Source organism: Oxyura jamaicensis, chromosome 12 (genome assembly GCF_011077185.1).
Source record: "Oxyura jamaicensis isolate SHBP4307 breed ruddy duck chromosome 12, BPBGC_Ojam_1.0, whole genome shotgun sequence".
Classification (NCBI taxonomy): domain Eukaryota; kingdom Metazoa; phylum Chordata; class Aves; order Anseriformes; family Anatidae; genus Oxyura; species Oxyura jamaicensis.
Genome location: NC_048904.1, coordinates 15954090 through 15977942, shown reverse-complemented (window position 1 = coordinate 15977942; position 23853 = coordinate 15954090). Strand labels below are relative to the sequence as shown.

General features: G+C 42.5%; 2 long non-coding RNA genes across 3 annotated transcripts; both read left to right on the top strand.

Moving 5' to 3' along the window:
• The first annotated feature begins 1028 nt into the window (after positions 1-1028).
• LOC118173047 lies at positions 1029-5187 on the top strand. Its single transcript, XR_004753977.1, has 2 exons — positions 1029-1118; positions 4814-5187. It is a non-coding gene; the product is annotated as an uncharacterized LOC118173047 (long non-coding RNA).
• A 14310-nt stretch (positions 5188-19497) lies between these two features.
• Positions 19498-22641, top strand: LOC118173413. Of its 2 annotated transcripts, XR_004754177.1 has the most exons (3): positions 19498-19812; positions 19905-19987; positions 21805-22641. It is a non-coding gene; the product is annotated as an uncharacterized LOC118173413 (long non-coding RNA). The 2 variants fall into 2 exon arrangements; XR_004754176.1 differs by lacking the exon at positions 21805-22641 and having other exon boundaries at positions 19905-20288.
• The last annotated feature ends 1212 nt before the right edge of the window (positions 22642-23853 follow it).

The window sequence follows — 23853 nt, the reverse complement described above, 5'->3', positions numbered from 1 at the left end:
CATCTTAAACAAACTTACATGATCTGAAGCACTCGAGTGGAAGCCTTTTAGCTAGAAGCAGGCCGCTGGAGAGCTTAGCTACAGATCTCCAATGATGATTTAAAATATCTTGCTGTACTATGCCTGCTCTTGCTCCCTCTTTGACTCAGTGGCCCATGCTTCGCTTCATTTTCTTGCTGCAGCTGCAATGGAGCTTCTGAAATCCCTGTAGGAAAGGCCCATCTCAAAACATCTTCAATGGTTAAAAAGGCTGGGCTTCTTTCTGCTGGGGACTTTGTCTTTTGATGGGCCTGGGGGGGAGGTGCTGTCTTGGGTTGGTTTTGTTTTGAAAGAGGGAGAAGGAGAAACAGAAGTTCTGCCAAGGTCACTGGTTTTTTTTTTTTGCTTTCATGAAAAGATAATGAATGTTGTTTTAATATTTGCTTTCAGTGAAAGGGAATCTTGCTGTGTCTTCATTGCAACTATGAGTTAGTGGAAGAAATTCATAAGTCACTGTGTCACCTTACCAGCCTCTGACAACATTACCTGGCAGTAATTAATTGTTTCCTATCAAGAAGATACTAGTTAGATGCAAAATATAGCATTTCTTTTCTGATCCTCTGATGATGTTAATCTGGTGGGAAGATGGGTAGACTGCCTACTTGCACACCACATGCCTTGTTTTTTCAGCACCTGGAGTTCTGAAGTTAGTAGCTCCTACTAACTGAGGACTTTTTCTACCCAACCTTATCATGATCCTACACAACCTTAGGCAGCAGGAACTTTACTACCAATTTCTTTGAGGTTAGAGCAAGCCCATACCCATTAAACCCAAAGCAGCAACATGAGAGGCCTGAAATAGGCCATGCATCCTTCTCACAGGTGTTGGTGTTAGATGGTGGAGATCTGGAGAACAACTTGTGACCTGACCAATCCCACCTGGCCAACTCACGCTGCTCTTGACCACTCAGTGCCTGATCCCTCTATTTAAAGGCTAAAAAGGAAGGTGCCTCCTTTCTTCTGCTGTCAGGTGTCTTATCTGGCCTGGTGTCTATGTCTCCTGCTTGTGTTTTCTGACCCTGCATCTTCATGCACAACGGAGCAAGACACAAGCTTGGGAGATGGAAGTTCTAATGCAAGTAGTCAAATTTTATTATTATTTTTTTTAATGCTGCTTTAATTCAAATTGCTTGTTCTCCCTGTGGGTTTCAGTTATGGGCAATCAATAATCATGTAGATGATTTACATGTGGGGGCTGGGAGCAAGTGCATACTGCAGGCTGGAGGTGTGAACCTTCATGGAAATAATACTGCATGTATGGCAATAGCTATATTTTTCAGAGTAATTCTACTCTTACACCAATACATTTGAGGAAATGGAACACAGCTCATTGCTTTTTGTATCTTTAGGGTTTGTTTATCATTAAAAATATTTTCACTTCAGGTAAAGATTTCTTTGAGTCAAGTTTCCCGTAGATGCCATGCTGTGATGTGAACTGCTGGATTTATGGCATAATGAACTTCCTTTGGCATTGCTGTCTTCACTGAAGGACATAGTAAACTTTTGGAAACAGTTATAAGAAGTGTGCTGAGTAACTGAGGAAATGTATCCTTTCACCAGCTTAACAATATACCCAACCTTTTTGCAAGCGCATTTCTGCAATTATAGCTTAATATAAATCTTTAGCAGTTTGGGTGGAAATGAGTGCCATGGAGAGAACTCAGGATACCAGAATCTGGATGCACCACTTTCCTCTGTATTTTTAAAACAAATCTGAGATAGAATCCAGCTATCTAACCAAGCATTTAATTGCCATTGTGTCCTCAAGAGAAGAGCTAGCTTTATTGAGTGCAAATGTTTTAAAAAAAAAAAATAATCAGGAGAACAAAGGAGCTTAGATTGACCCTGCAAGATCCCTCTTTAATCACTACTTTGATCAAGCATTTCCCCATGGGGCTCCCTCAGCAGAGGAAAACATCCTCCCTGGCACGCAAGCGGGCTCCTTGCAGGATGGAGTGCAGCATCTGCCAGACACTCGACATGGCTATGTGCTCTCCTCTCGGGGGCTTGTGTTGCACCAGCTCTGCCCTTCACTCATCCTTATTGCCACTTCTGGACTTGCTCATCCTAGGACAAGGACATTAAATCTACAGAAATCCATATAAATCAAAACTTCGCATAACATGCCTGTACTTAATCTCTAGGGGTCTTCTAAAAATGGATTTCAAAACTCTGATTTTTCTTAAATGTAGGTGCAGTAAAAATCCAAATTAAGAATTTGAAAAGAAATAACTGCATTTTTTAAGAGAGCAAGGACTTGCCAGTTTGCTGTCATTCTTTAAGGCTAATCTGCTACCCAAATGAGTGCATAGCATGCTTATTAAGGAAGGGAGAGTGTAAGAAATGGCAATGCTGATCTCTCCAAGTGTGAATTGGCCCTACTTTTCCTGACTGTCTCCCTGCTGCTTATAGTTGTTCTTTGACATTTTGCCTTGGAAGACATTCATATCTGCTTAGTGCTGGATGCTTATTAAAAGGTTAAAGTAATTTCTCCAGCTGTAGTTTGACCAAATTCTGCTTGGGGACTCCATGAGCCAGAGTGTGGCCAGGGCCCTTGGTGGGAATTTTGCTGCCAGGTGGGGACCTCTGAAGCTGGTGGCTTTGAGACCAGAATTCGACCTTTTAGCTGAGCATGTTGCATTCATTCTTATTGCATCCTGCTCTTTTTCTAGAGCCAGTTAAGGTGACATTAGAAAGCCAACCTACAGCTAACTCATCACAGTAAATAAAGGGAAATTATAATTATATAATGAAATTAAGTCCTGGTCCCTAGTTGCCTGGCTAATCTCATGGAATAGAGTGGGTATGTTCCTCCCATCTCCCCTGGAAAAACATTGCAGGCTTACTCTGTGCTGTCCAAGTGTTTATTTGGGGATTTTCTTTCAGATATGCACTTGCAATTTTGCATAGTAAGTTTAAAGGAAAAAATATGTATTTTTATAAGACCAAAAAATTATCATTAACTGTCACAAAAGAATTCAAGAATCTTTTGAAGCATATGTAATGTTCCTGATCTAACTTGGAAGCATTTGGCTCAAAACATCTTTTATATCCAACTTGTTGAACTACATTAAATCTCTGAAAAGACAATCTTAGAAAGAATTAGACTGGATTTAGTAGGGGTTACCTTAGTGTTCTTTGGAGATAAAAATCAAATTATTGCTTTCTTAATCATTAACAACATGTTTAAAAGAAGCTAAAAATTCAACAAGTTTTGTTTTACACTGGTGTCTACTTTTAATTTGGATACATTGCTCTGGTTTGCTATGTAGGCAAGGTAAATTTGGCATAAATCAAATGTTCTAAGTTTTCAGGATTCAGCAAGACAAAAGTACAGCTGACTTGATTAAGTGTTGGTTTCTACATGGAGCAGGAGGTTACTCTATAGATGACTTCTAAAAATTCTTCTCTATCAATGTTTCTGATGTGCACCAATGTAACTGAGAGCACTGGTAATTCTCCTAACTGGTCAACTTATATTTGTGCTGAATTTCTACAACAGAGGCTCTTAAATATTTAAATGGAAGTACAACTACATTTTTCAAGCTTCCAGATAATTTTGTAAAAATATTGATCTGAAAAACAGATGTTTATGTGGGCAAAGTGGCATTCTATCATACAATAATAATCTCAGCAAAATTTTTAAAGCTCTGAACTTTGAAGTTTAAGCAAGCTTACGCTGTCAGAATAAACTTATTTTATGTGTAGGGATAATAGTAAGGCCTTTGCTTTGTTCAGCATATACAAACAAAACTGGAAAATATATTGATACGAAGTTTAAAATGCTCTGGGAATGATCCAGAGTCCATTTAAATCAATAGGAAAAACTCAAAATCTGTTTTTTAGAGGGCTTGAATCTACAAGAACCCTTAGGGAAGAATTTTCAGTAGCACTTGTGTTGCTGAATTACATGGGCACTTTATAAATCTCACCCTTTATCTCCAGTAAAGCTTATGAAAGTGCCCTGCTGGGCTTGATTTGCTCAGACTGGCAGGGTTTTATGTGGCTCTTTCAGACAAGCATTCACCAGGAGAGGGGCCGGGCCTTTCCTTGCATTTCACATGGTCTCCTGAAAGATGATGACTTAGTTTCTGCTCAGTCAGACTGCCTTCATTTCCTCTATCTCAAATTTCTGTTTCTTCAGACCAAAGCCAGTCAGTAAAATGATTCAAATTATTTGAGTTAGAAACCTGGTTGTTATTCACATGAACACAGATGTCCATTGGTGGCAGCCCAGCCCAACTTTCATCTGTACCTACACTGCCCTCCTAAATATCCCTTCAAACTCACCTGTGCCACAGGACTCACTAGTTAAATGTGAAATTAGTTTAGATGGCAAAGATGAACAGAGTCTTTAGTTTTCTGCTGAAATGTTTCATCTGATCTTGAGCAATATAACTAGATTGACTTTCAGGCCTTTAGTCCTTTGTCTAAAATGCTTTGAGATCAAGTGTCAGATATTGGTTAGGATCAAAAAGAATAAGGAAATATTTTTAAATGATAGACTACATTATTCATTTTTGTGCCCCTGTGCCTTTGCAGCTGGCTGCAATAACTAGTTTGGGACCACACAAAAATCTGTATTTTTAATAGTCTTTCCAACAGACTTCATTTATTCCAGCCAGGGTAAGCAAGCACCCATTTTTAGATGCATTGAGCCAATTGTCTTTTTTTTTTTTTTTTTTAATTGCATCAGTAATATTTTATATGTGCTGAAGTGGTATTAAAATGTAAATTATTTCAGCAAGATAATCATTTATTTTTTACCTGGCAGACAGAGTCTCCCATGCATGAGACTCAGACCAAGAAGAGTGAGAAATGGAGTATTGGATGTACTTTAAGACTAAAGCACCTTCTGCAGTCCTGAAGGGTGAAGAACAGACACTGTGATACAGTCGTTGTGGTTTATTGATCCTATTAACATTATCTTGTGGTAAATCAATGCTAGAGTTTCAGTCTTGCAGGAGACATGAAAATGAGAAGATGAAAAAACATGCCAAGGGAAATGGTTTCCTGATGGGAAGAGAGATGAGCATAAACAACAGGATCAAGGCATGTGTAGAGCAAAGAGAGGACTGAGTGTGGGGCCTTGCCAAAAGTCATCCTTGGTGTTCAACGTGGACCTCTGAAAGCCTCTTCACTATCTGGGATGTGGCCTTCAGAGGCACTGCATGCTGCCACCTCCTGTTGCTTGGACAAACCCTGGACCAGGTGGTCCCTTCTTGTCTCAGACCATACACAAAGATATGTAAGGTTGTTTTTTTTTCTACTTTGGTTCCTCTGCAAACTTATCTAGTGAACCAGGCTGTGCTGGCACCTGCGGCCCCAAATTTCGGGCCATCTTAGCTTGGGTTTGATAGCAAGAGAAGAAGGGAGACTGCAACCTGCTCTCTTGGGTTGGATGTGCGCTCTGCAATTGGAATGTGCTGCTCACATCCCTGTCCAGTGTCTGAGTGCCACAGATCACAGGGAAAACCCAAACGTGTTGAACAGCAGAGACAGTAAAAGGAAAGGAAAACCTTAGGAAAACCTTACAATCCTTTTGAAGTGCTTTAAGGAATTTTTAGAATCAGATTTTCAAGTAGCTGAAACTAGGTGTAAGGCACCTGCTCACATCACAGCATTAGTCTAGAATTAAATAGTTTGCATGCTTCCCAATTAAAATTATTTTTTTAACCTGACCAAATCTTTGAAATGAGCATGAATTTGTGCAGTCATTTGGCTGGAGCAAACTGCATTATCAAATGATGTGCTCAAGAAGTGAAATCCAGCTCAATGCGCAAGTTTCTCTGGATGTTGAAATCTGTGGGTATAGCTCTGATACCCTTCCCTCTTGTCATTGCTGCAGCAGGGCAGCATCTCAGATATGGATGAAGGCTCAGGTCTGCAGGCAGTGCTGCAGCCAAGCTGATGGAGCCCAAATAAATCTGTTCTGCTCTAGCTGGGTCTGAGCACAGTAAAATATCAGTGTCCTCTAGATTCCTTTGGGGAGAGAGAGAGAGGTGGTTTCTTTCAGAGTTTCAGGCTTTCTGTTCTCACACTGAGATGTCCACCTTTGTAACAATGTGTTCTTAATGATCAGTTAGCAAGTTTCCAAGCTACAATCCACATTACAGAATGTCAAATTGGAAGTTTCTCATGAGATCATCTTTCCTCCTTAGGGCATTTAAATTAGTGTAGCTTCATTTGCTGGGCAGCTTGATCAGAGGAACTGTCTGTGCATGAATGAAAGTATAGCTATAGCGTTGTTTTTAAAGTTCATTTGATCTGTAAAATCTATATTTACCTAGTCCCCTGTTCTATTCATTCAGCCAGGTTACTAACAACAGGTAAAATAAAATTTTGAGGAAATATTTCAGTGAGGGTGTGTAAGTTATGCATTAAGTCCTGATCTCCCCCAAAGCACTCTTGTCAGTATTTAAAAACTGGGGCCATGAGCTTGCTTTTTAATTTACCTTTTGTCAGCCCCTTTGACCTGGGCCAGGGGTCCCCAGCACCTTGCAGGGTGCTCATTTTTATCCTGATGGCTCTGGAGCAAACCTTGCTCACTTTGTTCTGTGTTGAGAAAGGAGTCCATAGATGTATCTGCATGTTACAGCATCTTTCCGATAACAAAAACTGCAGTTCAAAAATATCCACAATGACTAAACAAATAGATCAGGACTCATTAATAACTGCAGACTCCATTGCCAGTTTAACACAAGGAGCAATTTAATTGGTATCTAGACTGCTTTGTGTAGCTTTGTTAATGTAATTGAGTAATGCATATTGATTTTTCATGGGGCTCAAATCTTTTTTCATCTCGTATAAGAAAGCCTGTTAAGGAATTATTAATCACACTATAATTGCTTTAAGATCTATGCTCTAATTAAAACCATAAATTCTTTATTACATCTTTATTTTAATTAGACATCCAGAAAGACAATAATTTTTACAAGAAAACTCGTACAATAAAATTATCCCACTTAGCAATGCTTCAAAGAGCCTGTGCTTAGGACACACAGACTCCAATAGGACTTCCTAAATTAAGACATGCGTGATTCTAGTCATAATCAAAATTAAGATGTCCTCTGAATGTAATTAAATAACTTTACAATAGAAAGATTTTATCTGTGCAACAAAACCATGTTCATCCACAGGAGTAAGACTTTACTTTCTCTTCTTGTTTTTCTTTTGTCTTTTAAAAATCTAGGATTGAAGAAGCATGTTCTGAAATTTTAAGAGTCTAATCAAAGGTTTAAAATATAATCCTACTGTAATGAAAATAAGCTTATTATCATAACCACCTTCTGATATTTTCTTTTGGGTGTCTCTCTTCCTGCTGTGATAAGTACTTTCCACCTGCTAGGAGGAATTAAAAATAAACATATTTCTTCATCTATGTCAAAGGACCTGATATTTCTCTCATTTAACCTATTGGGAAGTTAGGTCCTGGAGAACAGAGTCTAGCCTTTAGTTTGTGGGGGTTTTTATTTTTTCAAAATGTGAGCCCCATGGGTCTCTTACTAGAATACTGTATGCTTTTAGAGCATCTTCAGATGTAAACTTCATTTCTTGAAGACAAAAATTCTTTCTGTAATGTGAAATGGCATCATGGTTTGAAATGTAAACTAACCAAAGGTTTGCTTGGGTTTAAGTCCAGAAGTTTATCAAAAGGTCAATGATTAGCTGACTCAGATTGAAACTTTGCTTAGTATCTAAGCATAATTGAGAGTTCACCTGATCCCTGTGCAGGATAAAATGTCTCCGATTGCTCAAAATATTCATGGAGGAATCCTCATATATTCCCTGCTGAGGTCGGTATGTGCCAGAAATGCTCATCATGGTTCTGCAATCTGTTGTGTGAGTGGTGCTTTGCGTATGGTGATAACCTCACTACAGCCAGGGATAGCCTCATCACCCCACGCTAAATCAAGCATGGTTTTACCCATGTTTATTTTGTGGGACAAATGTACCAGTTCATTCCCACTTACTAAGCAGATTTTAAATTGTGGCTGTGTGCAAAGCACTAGCTATAAACTGCACAGATATGCTAGTAACAGAAATTAATGCCTGTATCCCATTCTCCTCAAATAATCTGCCACGTCTCCTTTCAAATCCCAGGATCATTTCGGGGAGAGAGTTTACTGTTTGGGCTGACAAGGTCTGATTGAAAGCCAACTCCTAGCCAAGCAGTGGGCAAAAGGTAAAAAGCTAGATCTTATGGCCACTAGCTCCTCTGCTCATTGCTGAAGGAAGCCAGTACACAGCCAGCGTGTTGCTTAGACACGGCACTTGTCAGATAATGTCTTAATTGCCACTTGATATTCATTCAAAATAGGTGAAATAAGGTGTTGCTGGAGGGCTCATTAAAGTGGCAATTAGATTTGTACCCCTTACCTTTGCTGAGCAGTGACTGTTAAGCTGTTTGGTGCTGCAAAGGTGTCTGGGGCCGCAGCCCCAAGCTGCTCTGATGCAGGCTGGGGCACAGAGAGAGACTTACAAGCACCCTGGCACTTTTTCTCTTCTGCTTTTTATGATTATTTTCCATTATCTTTTAAGGTTCTGTTCTTCTATGGCTCTTGTCCCTGTTTAACCTCTATTTATTGAAGGACTCGACTGACGGTTTAACATCCCCAAAGCATGCCAGCTGCTGACACAGTACATGAGCTCACACTTCACATGCCCCATGCTCAAACCAGTGCCTCCACCTGGGACCTGAAGCCAAACCCACCAGTCTGGTTCAAGTCATGGTGGAGAGCCTTTCCTTTTGTTTTGGTGGGCTTTGAATCAGGATAACTTGACACAAAGGAAGAAACGACTGTATTAGCTAAGTGTGAATGGAAATGTTTAAAAAATGCGGACATATTCCCCAGAAGAGGCTGCCTTGGCAAGGTGTAGCAGTCGGTCAGAAGGATGATAGCACCAGCTTTCATCTACAGGATAATGAAGTTATGGGGGTGGGGAGATACTGGAAAACCAGTGCTTGAGATGCAGAGGGCTGCCTGAACAGACAGATTAGCAAACAGATCAAACAGCATTGCCAGCCGTGCACTCCTCTGCCTCAAACATTTCACTTATTCGGCAGTCTTTGTGAAGTTTTCAAGATGTATCTGCCCTGGCTCCCACTTTAGAGAGCGGGAACAAGATGGTTTTTTTTTCAGACTCGAGTTCTGAGGCTTTGCTTTCCTGATCTGTCTTTGCTTAGTCTGAAAACAACTCAGCAGGTCTTCTGTGGGAATTAAGCAAACAGACTACAAGGCTGGGAGCATGTTTCGAATACATGAGCTGAGCAGCTGAAGCAGGGAGTGGAGGGATGTGCGTCAGCAAGAGCTCAGTTTAAGCTGTCTGTCCTGTGAGGGAGGGCTCTCTGAGTTTCTGGTTTTGCTATTGCTACAGAGGTGAGTTGAAATACAGCAGAATATGGCATTACTCATAGCTTGCCTGATCCCCTCAGATGTGGTCTAGCTTCAGTGATACTGCTTGGAATATCGCAATTTATAAACCTGGGTTTACTGTAATTTTTATCCCCCCAAAAAATGGATGAAAAAGGCTGGGCTTTACCTTAGAAATTGCTAACAAGTTCAGCCAGAAGCAAACAAAAACTATGCCTGAGGTCAGCAAGTTTTTGGAAAGTTGGTCTGCGGAGCCCAAATGCACGACTGCAAGGTGTGTTGCCTGCTCATCTCAGATGGCAGCAGAGGGTTCTTCCCCTGGGATGGGGTGGAGGGGGGCTTTGCTCACAGAAGAGCTGCAATTACTACATTACTTCCTAAAATCCATTTTGGTATTTCATATGTAGGCATGGAGAGTCAGGCTGGATGTCAAGAAACCTGGATTTTTCTACAGCATGGGATTTCATGTAACATAAGTGACTTCAGCCTCCCTTCTGAGGAGTTTTGAAAGCTGTTTTGATGGAAAATACTAGCTATCAACAGTTATAGGTAAATTAAAGATTATTAAATAAAGAATAGTTTGTAGAGGCTAGAGTACAGTAAATTGCTCAGATGATTTAATGTCATCAGTCCACCTGAAAAGTATCCTCAAACACAGAAATCTTTTAGACACCTCTGTCAAGAGACCAGATGTCTTGGTTTTCTTGCTACTCAAATAAAAATAACAATAAATAAATAGGCTTCTTCTAACTTTAGACACTGCATTATTTAGCCTGTCAATACATTTCAGCAATAAATCAGAAGGGTTTTTTCACATCTTTGGTTTTGAGCCTCACTTAAGATGTACTATTCATTTTGTGGGAGTCCCTGGGAGGATATCATACTCAAAGATTCAATACCCATTTCTTTAAGAATCAAACAATGTGCATTAAGCAATTATTTACTCAGATGATTTGTATGTATTTTGTATCCCTAAGTCACTGATCTTATGATTAAATGGAGAAAGAATCTATTTTTTCCCTTTGAGAAGTAAATAACCCTTTCTTTACTATTAGAAATGCCAGGAAACAGTTATTCTGATTCTCACAAATGTGACGGGGAGGGAGATATCACAAAAAAACTATTGAGCAGAAATGTAAAAATAAATAACGTAATGCATAATGAAATTGTGGAACTCATAGCCGCAGGATGCTGCAGAACCAAGGGAATAAAAGCAATGAGAAATTAATTGAAGAAAAGTCCATTGGAGGCCATTAAATTAACCTCTAGCCTGCAGTTTTCTACCTGCAGTTTTCTAGTATCTAGGGACATCAGCTAATTCTAGGCCAAGCAGTCAGTGTCAGAAATAGCACATCTGTTACTGGTCACTGGAGATAGGATGCTAGTCTAGAATGGGTCTTGCTCTGGCTTATGTTGCCTGTTTTTAAATGGTAAGGAATATGAATGAGAAACAATAAATGATGATTTGCATGCAACTATTTACCCTATAGACCAGTCCTTTACTTAGAGCAATATGCTCACTTAGAAACCTTCCCCCAGCACATGCTGCTGAAAGCAAGCACTGGTGCAAAGACTTGTTTCCAAAAAGCTTTATCATTGCTTTGTTTCTTGGCTTCCAAACTCCTGACCCAGCACATTTACCAAAACTCTTCCTTCCTTCTGTTTTCTTCAAGCAGGAGCTGACTTCTTTTCTCATTATAGCTGAGTAAGCCTATAGGGACATGAAGAGCACACTTGCCTGTATTTCTTGGGCACAGTATGACAGAGCTGCAGGAAGAATAGTCAGAATGCATTTTTCCTCTGCTATGAGAGTTACTGCCTGCACTGTGGATCTTTATTGCACAGTCTCCACTTGTTCTGCATTCAAAACATCTCCAAGGATGTTGATGCAATTTCCACACATTAGTACACTGACAGGTATTTAATATGAGCAGAGAAAGCCAAGCGAAGATTGAAGCCTTCAGTCTTTCAGACATCCACGTGAGCAGTAAAGCTGCTGTTATAAGTGCCTGTTGACAGTGCAGCTGAACTCCAGGTTCACAGCAGTAAAGAGGCAGGAATTTTATGGCTTCTGTGGTCTGAGACCAGCCCGTAGGTAGCTTGTGATGGCACAGCAAGGCTAGCATGGATAAGGGAAAGCTGTGGAAGAGCACCCGGCTGCTGTTGGCAGTTCTGTCTCGGGTCCTGCCTGCTGGTCATGGTGCCAACTGCTCACCGGGGTGACTGGGATAATTTCCCCTGCACACTGACCTGCCGTGCTGAGCCCTGGTGATGGAAAACATGAGTGTGATGACCAGCAATTCTGGGGGACGCGATACCCAGCAGTAACCTCCAGCCCCAGCACTGCTCTGCAAACCTGTGCTACAGCCGGATGAGGAATGTCTGGAAAAACCTGTGAGAGAGAGGCAGCTACAGTGCAGAAAGTGTTTTGTCCATCAATTACCCTCAATTCTTCATCCAGAAAGATTAAAGGCTGTTTGTTTGCCGTTATGTGTAATGTCATGCTCTGTTTGTCATCTTAATAGCTCTCCCGGGATCATAAGACATGCCTAAATGCTACAGTGCCACCTTTCAGAAAACAGCCTACTAAAACTAATTAATAGTGCACCCTGGTTAACACATGCAAACTTGGCATTATTAGTCTAATTAAAAGCATTTTAACAATCTAAGTTCCCTTCTCTCTCCCCCTCACAGATTCCAACATATGCAAGTCAAGTAAATTAAACCCATTAATCACCATTGGTGCAAATGATATAGGTTCCTGTAACATGGGATCATCTCTGAAGAGAGACACTAACAGGCCTCATTATGTTTAATTTCGCTCCTTAGCAAAGGATAATAAATACAAATTGTAACATCACAATAAAATATTTAATTATTCACGAGTTTGGTAAGAAACATAATTAGCTTACGGGTATGTGTCTTCATTTGGGTGATAATGAATCCAATTTAGAAGCTTAACCATTTCGGGGTAAAGGTTGAAAATGAGAGCTTTTCCAGAACTTTATTGCTTAAGTGTAAAGAGAAAGAGCCCATTTGCACATTCCCCATTAACCTCCTGTGGAGGAAGCTGTGCGGATATCCAAGCCTAGCAATGTTCCCACGTACCTGGAGCGATCCTGCCTGTGAGCAGGCTTGGGCTGAGCTCTTTGGTCCTGAAGACGTGTGAGAAAGTGGGGGCTGATGGTATTTCTAGAGATAATATGGAAGCAGTCCCAAAGAACAACATGTCACTGTTTTAAGCTTAGTACTGATGGATTTTTAATTTGCTGCATGCAGACGTTCTGTTTGCTTTTGCAGCTGATCTGAAATGCAGGGTTTCCCATTCAGCTGCATGAAAGATGAGCCACAGCTGCGGAAGACATGCTGGAGCATCACGGGCAGCTTAGCCCATGTGGCTTTTGCTTGCGACAGGGGATGGACTGCACAGAGAGCAGTTTTACCCAGTCCAGCTTGCCCCAGTCCATCCATGTCCCTGGCCATAATAAAAATGTCCCAGGAGCTGCAGGTGGGTGGCCCTGAGGCTTGCAGGCGTGGTGCTGCCGCAGCTCAGGGGTGCAGGAGTTAACCTGGAGCAGTGCCTGGCGCAGGAGCTGCTGTGCCTGCAGCTCAGCTGCTGTTGTTCGCTTTCACGGGATCCTAATTTTATTTATTTTATGTACTCCTTATTGCACGTATTTAGGTGACAGATGTGTACGGTCCTTAATCTCTTCCTCATTACCCTATGAAATTGTAGCTGCGTTTTGACAGCTTTCAGACAAAGATAAAAGAGGAGAGGAAAACTTCAAACATATGGAAATTTGCAGAGACCCCGGACTGACTCCTAGCAAGGAGATCATTGAATGCATAGTTAGAGGAATTAGTTAAGACTCGTGGCCTTTGAGTTCATGGTGTCTGAATGCAGATGTAAGGGAAAGCATTGCTCGAGCAGCCATGATCCCAGCTTTCGATTATGTATCGTACTGGAGCGAAAGGAGCTTAGGAGTGGATTAATGTTCAGAACAGATGAATTTGAAAATGTATTTCCAATGCACTTGTCATGCACCTCTGCACTGTAACCTTTGCATAAGGAGAAAGAAAAGAAAAAAAAAAAAAAAAAGAAAGAAAGAAAGAAAGAAAGAAAGAAACCACCAGGAAAAATTAAGATGTCTCAGCCCTTGCATGAAGAAGTGAATAGTTCAAGTCAAACTTTCTTGGTAAGATAATTAACAGTGGAGGGAGTTGATTGGTTTGGCACACTGTAGTGCCTCACCACAAACAGAACAGGACCTTTATGCCAAGATTAAGAAAAACAAAGCCCTGTATTTTTCCTCAGTTTGAATGATTTGGGCATTACAATACCCATTTTGCTTCCCCTATCATGATGTCTGCATCACCATTTCCCATTTGTAAATAGATTTCCAAAGAATCCCCCAAACTATGAATTATACTGTCTTTCTGGAGAAGGCATTTGCATTAGTGCAAGAGTGTGTGAATATAAATTTGCAGTCAACATTATAAATGCGGTATGAGTGTTATTTTTTCCTCCACTAATTCTTCTGAGCAAGATTTACTGTCTTGGTGAGCTTTTTTTAAATAAATTAAATATAACATGAACTAGATAGTTGTTCACATGGAGCTGGAGCTAGAAAGGCTCATTAATCACTAGTTTAAATCCCAGAGTATCCAGTCATCCTAATTAATGATTCAGTGCTGAACTTTACTTTTGCAGTGGCAGCTATTGCCATCTCGACTGATAGGGAGCGAGCCCCGGGAAGGGAGGCAGTGCTTGGGCTGGTTCCGAGGGCACCGCCAGCGGGCATTAATGTCCCTTCCAGCACCAGGGCATCCGTGCTGCTCTCTGCCCCAGCCCATGCTGATGGAGACCCCCATGGAAACCCTCTGCTGTCCCATGCTTGGGTTTCCACTTATCAAAGTCCATGAAGGGTGCTCGTACAAAGGCGCTCGCTGCTTATCCTGCCTGCAGCGCGCACCCCGGTGAGCTGGATCACAGAAGGGTGTGGGGACGAGTGCTATGGGATGGCATCGAATGTATCTGGGATGAACTGCACCTGGTTGCTCCTCCTCAAATAGCAAAAATAAGGTGGAGTGAGAGATTTACAGTGATCCCACAGTCTGAAGCTAGGGCACCTGCAAAGGGGAAAGCTAAAACCTGTCTCTAGAGGGTGCTCCCGCTGAAATTCAGATAAAATGGAGCATATTCAGGGGGCAGGAGGATTTCCAGCCTCCTGGATTCCTGATAAGCTGCTGGCTAAGGAGATCCTTCTGGGGGAGATGCAGGACCCAGGAAGGGGAACATTTCAAGCCAGGGCTGTGCACAGTGCCTGGGGTCTCTCTGTCCTCTCTGGGGTCCTGGTCCTTCGCGCACGGGGACAGAGCGGCTTCTGCACAAGCCAGGGCGTAAGGAAGGACTGCAGAGCTGAAACTCGCTCTCACAATAGGAGAATCATAAATCATAATCCTATTATTTAAATGAATTTACCTGCTCTTTAGGGCTGCATTAGTTTTGTATTTCATTTATCTGTGTTTCTAAGGCAAATAATTCACACTATTTCGGTGCTTTTTTTTGCCGCAATGTTTTAGCATGTAAATGCTCTGCATTCCTCACAAATGCCAGGAGAAGGACATTGTGTTTTGGTTCTGCTATGGGTGCTTTGTTTATTACGTGCTGGCAGGAAACTCCACTAGAGAGGTGTTTCATCATGCCTTGGAGAATAAGAGACACTCGGGCCCTAGATCAGCAAAGCAACAAATCACAGACTTTTTGCTACAGTCCTACTGCCTGGAAGTCAATTAATTAGGTGGTCTTGATGGGCTGAACTTCATTGACATCAGGGACAGTATATTTTTATTTTTTATTATTATTATTATTATTATTTTACAGGGAAGTGCTTACAGGTGGAAGTTATCTTGAGTGTAGTCGTAGTGCATGGAAATTCTGCAGAGAATGGGTTTTGCTGTTGCATCGTCAATTTGGACTTAAAGCTTTTGTCAGCTGTTGGTATAATTAACTTAGGGCTGTGCTCACATGATTCTGAATGCAGAATCTGGGCCTTTGCAGCAGCAACTAATTTTCATTCTTGTTGATTTTTAGCCTGGCTGGTGGGAGCTGGGAAATTTTAGCATATGTAATTTGAATTATTTCATGAAACATTTAACAAGGGCCTATTTCATTCTTCACTAAAGCAAGTTGATATAAGAAGGATGATGTTATGGTTAATGTAAATCATAATTATTACCAGGTGCATCACTGAACTGGGAAATTGTGCTAAAAATGTAAGTTTTGCTCCATTTCATATTGAAAAATTACTTTGCAGCCTGACAGCCATTAATCTCTGTTACAGGAATGTTATTCTTTATTTTGGTAAATTACAGAGCTAAGACATAACAAGGCATAAATTATCCGGCCGCAGGGGGCCACTTCAGTGAGTTGAGCGGGGCTCGAGCAGTCCCTGCTGGGGACAAACACCAAGCCCCCTACATCTACACCTCCTACACCCCAGGGACACTTCAGCTGCCCATGCAGCCAAACCCACAGCACATTCTCCCCCTGAACCTTTCTGGACATATCTAAAATTGTGGTGGCCGTAACAGCACTCAGCATCTTCACAGCTCTCACGAGGCTGTACCCTGGAGAGATTTGTGAGCTGGGTGCTCCTCATCTGTTGGCATTGCCAAATACTCTCTAAAAATAGTTTGTTTGTTTTTTTTTTTTTTTTTTTTTTTTTTTTTCCTCATAAAACAGGGCTTCAGGAAGACTTCTGTCTTAATCCTACAGCTTCATTCCTAAAGCAGGGTGGGATATCTGGGTTCAGTGTCCAGCTCTGTGAGAGGGGACGCACAGCTCTATGGCTCTATTCAGCCCCAGGGTGAGTGGCTAACCCAGGATAGAAGCTCGAGATCCTCTCTGACTTGTATTGGAGATGCTTTCCCAGAGGTGACCAGCTCCCTGTTGAGCCTGGCAGATGGGGAAACCCCATGGTGAGTAGGGCTCTGATAGTACTGCGTGCAGTAGGCTCTTCTTCTGACAGGTCGAGCACTTGTGTGAAGAAATATTTATTCTAAAACACCTAAACTTCCTCAGTGCAAGGTGCTAAGTTTATGCCATAACATCAGAGGTATAGAGCCGCAGTATTTTTTGCTTTACAAGCAGAAAAGGCAATTAAACCTGATTTTCCCACTGTTGAATTATTCAACACAAAGGTACAGCACCTTTTCAGTTCTTTGAGCTAATTCTCCACTGGACTTTTCATGTATTTCCCACAAAATAGTTTTGGTCTGTCCTACTGGATTTGCTGTGAATCCAGCTTCCAGGCCACTGACTCCATGGGTAGGTGGCAGCATGAAATTCAGAATGCTCCTTAATTTGATCGATGACATCGTTCTGCATACAGATACCTCCTCTTCTCCTCTCAGCCACTTTGGGCAGTTACTCCAAACCAGTGTAATCCTTGTCACTCTCCACAATTTTGTTTTAAAACACATCACACACAAAGCTTAAGGCTAAGCAGGTGAAGCACGCATGCTCTCTGTGCATGCCTGTATCTCCAATTTTGCTGAAGCTCAGCTCCTTGTACTCAAATCCCAGTCCAAAAGCCCTAAGGGCCTCTTCAAACCTTTTTATTGATTGTGCAAGCAATATTTCTCAGAATACTCTTTATTAAATCCACCCTCACATTAGTTCTGCACACTTCATCTTTGACAGCTTCCCGGGGCAGGACAAATGGTTTTGACAATGTAACGGACGGCCAGGCCAGAGAGAAGCCTGACTGCCTTTAGTGGCCATTTCAGTTTTTGTTATGCCACCCTGGGGCTGCCACGGACAGGGGCTGGAGCGGGCACGTCTGTGTCTTGGCACCTCTGATCTCTTTGCTTGCAAAAAGCAATATTGAATGCATTAGAAGTGCTCAGCGAAGCTGAAGTGGAGCCTGCAAAAATGATGATAACAGCAAATGGGAAAACATTTGATTCTGGATGTGTTGGTTGGCTTGATAGGACTGTGAGAATTTTGCCCAACCTGAAACGTGTGCCCTGGTAGCACGGAGCTGGCAGGAGAGACCCAAGGCAGCTGCATCGCCGTGCTTGCGTTCAAAGAAATTGCAGCAACAGATGTAGGTCGTGTTGCACTTCGGGCTTTGCTAGAAGCATGTGAGAGCGATCTTGATCTGCCTTTTACCTAAGCAAGCAAGAAGTGAAATTAAATACATTTCCTTAAAGCTGGTGACTCAGCCCAAAGATGCTCATGGACTCATTAGTAACTTACCTGATCAAGTCTGATTTGCATAGGGATGCAATTACACGCAGCTATCTTCAAATGATGACTAAAAAAAAAAATATTGCCGTATTCCTTAACTTAGCGTCTGGTGTATTATTTTATAGAAGGCTTATTTCTCCTGGAAATGCACTGAGGTAAAAGGGGTTTTAGTAGGACCGTTACCATTTGATAGCAGGGAATGCCGCTCCACAGACATTTCTCTACGTGCCATTTTCTGGGCTCCTAAAAGAAGTGTCGTGTCTCAGCCAGAAAGAACAGATGTGAGAAAATTACAAAATGGTTGCCAAGCATTATGAATTAACTCTGCTGGTCAGATGTTCAACACCCCTGGTTGATTGTGTGCTAATCTAGGAGTGGAGTAAATCAATCACTATCCACGCTCAGGATATCTAGGTGGACCATAGGAAGCCACTTGATTAATACGCACATCCTCACCTAGATGATGGCTAGCTCTGCAATTCATGGTTGAACTGAAAGTGGAAAGAATTGCTTTTTAATAACCTTGATAATAACCCTTCTGATAGCTCCATTTAGGCATCATTATTGAATAATAGCCTGTGCATGTCATCGAGTCACTCTGACATTAGAACAGAAAATACACAAATACCCTGGTCATGCCACTGAACAAAACAAGAGACAAATCCTCCACTGGGGTAAATTATCAGAGCTGCCTTGGTATTAACAGAGTGGAGTAGAATTTCTAAGCAGACACCAAACCAAAACGATGCTTAACTGTTTGATGCAGTGCATATAATAATGATGCTAAAAATAAAAAGATTTGGTTTAAAGCCTTAGCTGTCTCCATGCTGGCATTCCGGCATTGCACGTCACCTCAGCTCACGTGCCCCGTGGACCGGTGGTAGACCTGAAGCTGCTGCAGGGTGACGGGGACAGAAGGACACTGCTGCTGGCAGGGACCTGCGCCTTGGAGACTGCAGAGGTGTGGGGAGGTGTTGGTGCTCCAAAATCTTACCTTGCAGCCATTTGTCACAGCTGCTGTTGTGTCAAAGGACAGCAAGTGCGGAGAGAATGTGGCTGCACGCACCAACAGCAACAAAGCGGAATTCCTGCAGGACACCTTACAGAAGGAGATGTGCTCCTTACCAGAACACACTACTGCACACTCAGCAGTGCCAGCATCGGTAAAACCACATCAAATTACATCAGCTGCCTTTTGTCTGATGGCATCCTTTATCTGAGCTTGCTCCCTGCACTGGAATATCTCTGCTGGTTTGAGGGGAACAGGAGTGTGTCCAGCATGAAGCAGCCTATAAAACTTGCGTGGTTAGCATAACCTCAGCCATGCATGGCATGTGAAATATCCATTTCATGGAGGCTTTTGTTTATTTTTTCCTCCATTAAACCAATTACTAGCTAATCATTTTGTATAAAATACCACAATATGACATTATTAGATCTGATCCATGCAAACCCTTTATGTATAACAGCCTCAGTTTAATTTCATCTGTAGGATTAACAAACAAATCTAACAGCAAAACTAGCATTAATGGGAGCAAAAAGAATGCAAATAAATGTCACCCATATTCAATACAGTGTTAAATGATGCAAGTTTTATTTAAATTTGCAGTTCTGATGACGTGAAGCTAGGAGGAATCTTCATGCTGTATGGTCAGCAAGGAGAAGTAAAATTACACAATCACGTTTTTCTTTTTCTTTTTTTTTTTTTTTTTTTTTTTTTTTTATGTTAACATCCTGTGGTCGCAGCCAAGGTCCTTTCCTTCTTTCCTTCTTTTTTTTTTTTTTTTTTTTTTCACGTAAAGCTGTTAGCAACTTCATGCAGCAGCGTTACGTGTGCACCCATTCCACTGCAGGCACCAGCACTAAGCACTGACTGGCTGGGCATGGGCAGAGGTGAGACCTGGGTGAGCAGCACTGGATCCATGAGAGAAGGAGATAACAAACAGGGGAAAATCCCTGCTGATTTATGAGCCATTGTCCACGGTGCCTGAGCCTGCTGCTTGGTTATGGCAGCTCACGGCGCTCAGGTACCCCTATGCCAATGGATGCTCTGCCCTGCTGCAGAGGCTGGGCAACAGATGGCAAACAAAGTCAAGGAGGTGGTGATGGAAAAGGACAATATTCAACTCACCTTACCTCTTCCAGGTGCATTTAACCAGGACAATCTATAATTTTCCCAATTTAGAAAATAGAAGATATTTTTGCTGCAAGTTTTGTCCCCTGACTTGTCCCTATAGGTATGCCATAAAGTGGCAGTGACAAAGCAATGCTGCAGAAGGAGCAGACTTCTTGAAGGAGGATTTGAAAGAACATTTGCAGGGTAAACATTTCTTATTGTCCTCGTTCAGAGAGCTCTGGCTCAGTTAGGGTTGTACAGTAACAATTTTTCTTTTGCTTCTAAGTCCTTCACAACTTGCTATAGTCTGGTGCTTTGCAAATGCCAGTGAAAAACTCCCCACAGAATCAAATCCCAGCCTTGCTAAATCAGAGATATAAAATGAAAGGTGCACTATAAATCACAGCTTGCTTTCATAGCTCCATTCAGATGTGAAGAATATGTTGGAGCCCCTATATTAAGCAATAAAGCTATGCTGAACAGCTCCAATTCTGCATCAACTGCCCAAAAAATACATGATTTATCCTAAATCTTTGCATATAGAAAAACTGATACTGATTCCCAGCTGGCTTTTCCCCCCACATCTATGACTTAGAGCAGAAAGGAATATTTTGAGCTGACAAGCCAGTTATCTATCAATTAGCTGATGGATGTGCTCAATGCCATAGGTTGTGCAGCCAAAGAAATGGTCACGGTCCTGGAAACGAGTTCACACTGTCCTGCCCTTGTTATTCTAAGTGGGTGTGAGGAGTCATCCAGGGGTAGATACAAATTTTGGTAAATATTGTCCCCCCAGGCTTCTCTCATTTATTATTGTGTTGGTTTTGAGGTGCTGGTAGAAGACATGCAACTTTGAAAGACAAGAGTATGACGGGAGAGAGAGAGGTCTTGGATTTCTTCCCAAATCTTCAGTGTGGCTAGGGGCATACCCCTGGGTCTGTGCCTCTGCCTCTGCTTTCTTTCCATTTCTGCAGCCGTGGCAGTGCATCCCAACAGGGCACATGGGAGCTCAGGGGAATCTCCTGAGTTTCTCCCTCTGATGGATGCTTGAAGCACTTCTTGAATCTAAGCACAAGGTAGAAGAGAAACAACTGCCTGGTGGCTTAGCGGGGAGTGTTAATGAGGGCACTGCACACAAGTGGAGGAGTCTTTGACAAAGTTCAAGTGGGATGTTGTTTTCTGCTGGAGTGGAGAGTAATTTTTATCTGAAGAGCAATGCAGGTAGGAGAGGATTTGAAGTATGAGCGTGCCTGATTTCCTGGGCTGAGCACAGCCCACTGTGGGCATTCACTGCCCTGCAAGCATTTGTGCACAGACCTCATTGCCACCTCAGTGTGACAGCTGTGAAATGTGTCTGGTCAGGAGGGTGGAGGGCCCCCAGATCTGCTAGGACTGGTTTCATAGGGCTTCACGAAAGTAAAGGAGGTAGGAAATGGACAGCACCTGGAGGATGAAAGCAGGGATGAGAGGAGATCCTGTATCTGCAAGATCTGCTCCTCCTCTTTCCACTGTGGCATGATGTAAAGAAAATGCAACATAGGGTGCTCAGGATGAATAATTTAGGGGGAAACAAGGAGCATAAAATCAGTGAGCTGTGAATATGTAGCCAAGACAGTGACTTGAAGCTGTGTCTGTGCATCATTTTCAAGGCAATATTGCCTTGTAAACTCTTATCTCCAGATGTTAATGCTTAATGGGAGCAAAGCAGGAGCTTGGCTTCCTCAACAGTTTGTACAATGGCAGCCTCATGTTCCCATAACCCCTCCATTGTTTTTAGCACATAAAGTGCAAAATTGCAATTTCCCCGCTTTATTCTTCTCCTGTGCCCTCTTCTCTTTTAAAAGAGTATCACCCCCAAAAAACATTAAGCAATGTTTTTTTTTTGTTTGTTTTGTTTTGTTCTTATTATAGGAATCTGCAGTTTTACTGCAATGGGCAACAGTTCTCAGAGACCTGAGCTAGCCTCTGACTCCACGCCAGTTCTTTATGGGTCCAAATTATCGATCCACTTTGACTTCCAGAGGCCAGATCCATACCTGGCAGAAGCTCTGCAACTGCTCGGCACATGCTGAGGCTGCTGTGGTGCTCGCTGGCCATCCTCAGGTCCACACCTGCTGCCTTGCTGCTGCAGGAGCAACAGAGAACTGTCCTGCAGGAAGATTGCTGTTGTTGCAGCTAATTTTGCATACAGCCAGCAGCACAAAAGGAAAACTCCCTTTTTATTTTCAGTGAGGATTTTCAAGTTTCAATGAGAGATGAGCACCGGTGTGTAGCAATGTCTCCAATCCAGCCTAACAGGAGGAGTGCCTAAAGTTCACTCCCTCATTACTTTGTGAGCACCCGGGAGAAAATTGCCTCTCCCTGCTGGCAGCAGCTGCTGAATTGGAGGGGAGGGGGATTAATAAAAAGAAGTACATGAGAAATTAGGAGAGGATGGACAAAGCTGGGTAGCATTCAGTGGAAATGATTCAGAATTGATCCACATCCCCCAGTTTGGGAAGAACAGAAGCTGGTAATCAGTTAATGCACCTTCCCTCTCCACCCCCACCTTCCTGCTGTGGCGGTGGCAGGAGAGCGATGGCACGATGGGAGCAGGGTGGCTGGTGGCAGCATGTTGTGCTGCTCACTGCCTGCCAGGAGGGACATCTGCTGTGCCCTGAGCAGGGCAGGGAGCTCCTGCTCCCCTCCTTTGCATTTGGGTTTCCCTTAGGTGAGATCTGCCTTCCCCTCGCTCCTCCAGGGCCAAAAATGCTGCTGGAGGCACAGAGCGAGGCACATCTGGAGTTCTGCAGGGGATGGTGGTGTCATGCCACGTGGCTCTGGCCTTTTCAATATTCAATATTTTCATGGACTGGCCATTTCTCTCTCTTTTTTTTTTTTTTCTTTTTCTTTTTCTTTTTTTTTTTTTTTTTTCCAGGCTGCAAACAAGGAAGCAGTGAAATAGGTGGCCAAAATACACAGTGAGTTATGTAGGCAAAGGCAAATTTATATTGAATTTATGAGAGAGAGAAGTTTTCTACCTCGTTCCACCCATAAAAATTATAAAGAGAACACAAAGTGACATAAAATCAATCCATTTCCATGACAAAGCTCATTATGAGCAGAGAAAATATAGTCCCATATTAACTTGTTCTCATTACTGTTCTAAGATTTATCATGTCAGGTGCAACGTGCAAGGGAGGAAAGGAAAACATTCCCTGCCCTTACCTTAAAAAAGCAAACAGATGAATAAGCCAAATTATCCTCATGATGTGCAGCAAGTGTGTATTTCCCAAGCCTTAGAAGGGTCAGGACCAGCTCAGAAGGTGTGACTTGGAGGAGATCATCCAGGCTGGATATCTGGGGACAGAGCAGGTTGCTGTGCCCATGCTGCTGCCAGCCTGGGTCTGCCCCAGGTGCCCAGGAGAAGCAGCATGCCAGGGGAAGATGCTACTCGAAGACTTGACAAGGTGAAGGAAACCATTCTGAGTCTATAACATCATATCTTGACTAAAGAAAGTGTGTCACGGCTATTAAAATGCATATTTTATTATTATTATTATTATTAATACTTGTGAAGAAGTAGCATTAAAGCAGGTCATGTGTTTCGGTTTATGCTCTATGGCATTTATCCTAAAATGCTCATTGAACAGGGCCGTTACCTGTTTCCTGGCAATTCACTGTACATGTAGAAGTTGAGAGGCACAACTTGGAATAAGGAGTTGGGCAATGGAAAAACAAGAGCAGACCTGAGGGGCTCGGAGCCAGGCAAGGGAATTGCCATGCTCAGGCCAGCCCAGTTCAGCTGTTTGGGCTGACCGTGGTATTTTACCTGCAGCTCTCATTCTCAACTCAGCCTCACCAGAGCAACAAGTCCTAGGAGAGAGGATTTTGCAGACAGACTCATGGCTACATTTGCAGGGCAAGCCCCCAGCCCTGGCTGTGCGGGGCCACTCGGGACTCTGCTCTCATCCTGACATGCGTTGCTCCCCCCGCACTGCCGAGCAGATGTGGCTCGTTTTGGAGCCGACATCTGGTGCTGTCAGAGTACATAGCTGGTGCTGATTTGCAATGCAAGCTGAGTACTCTGA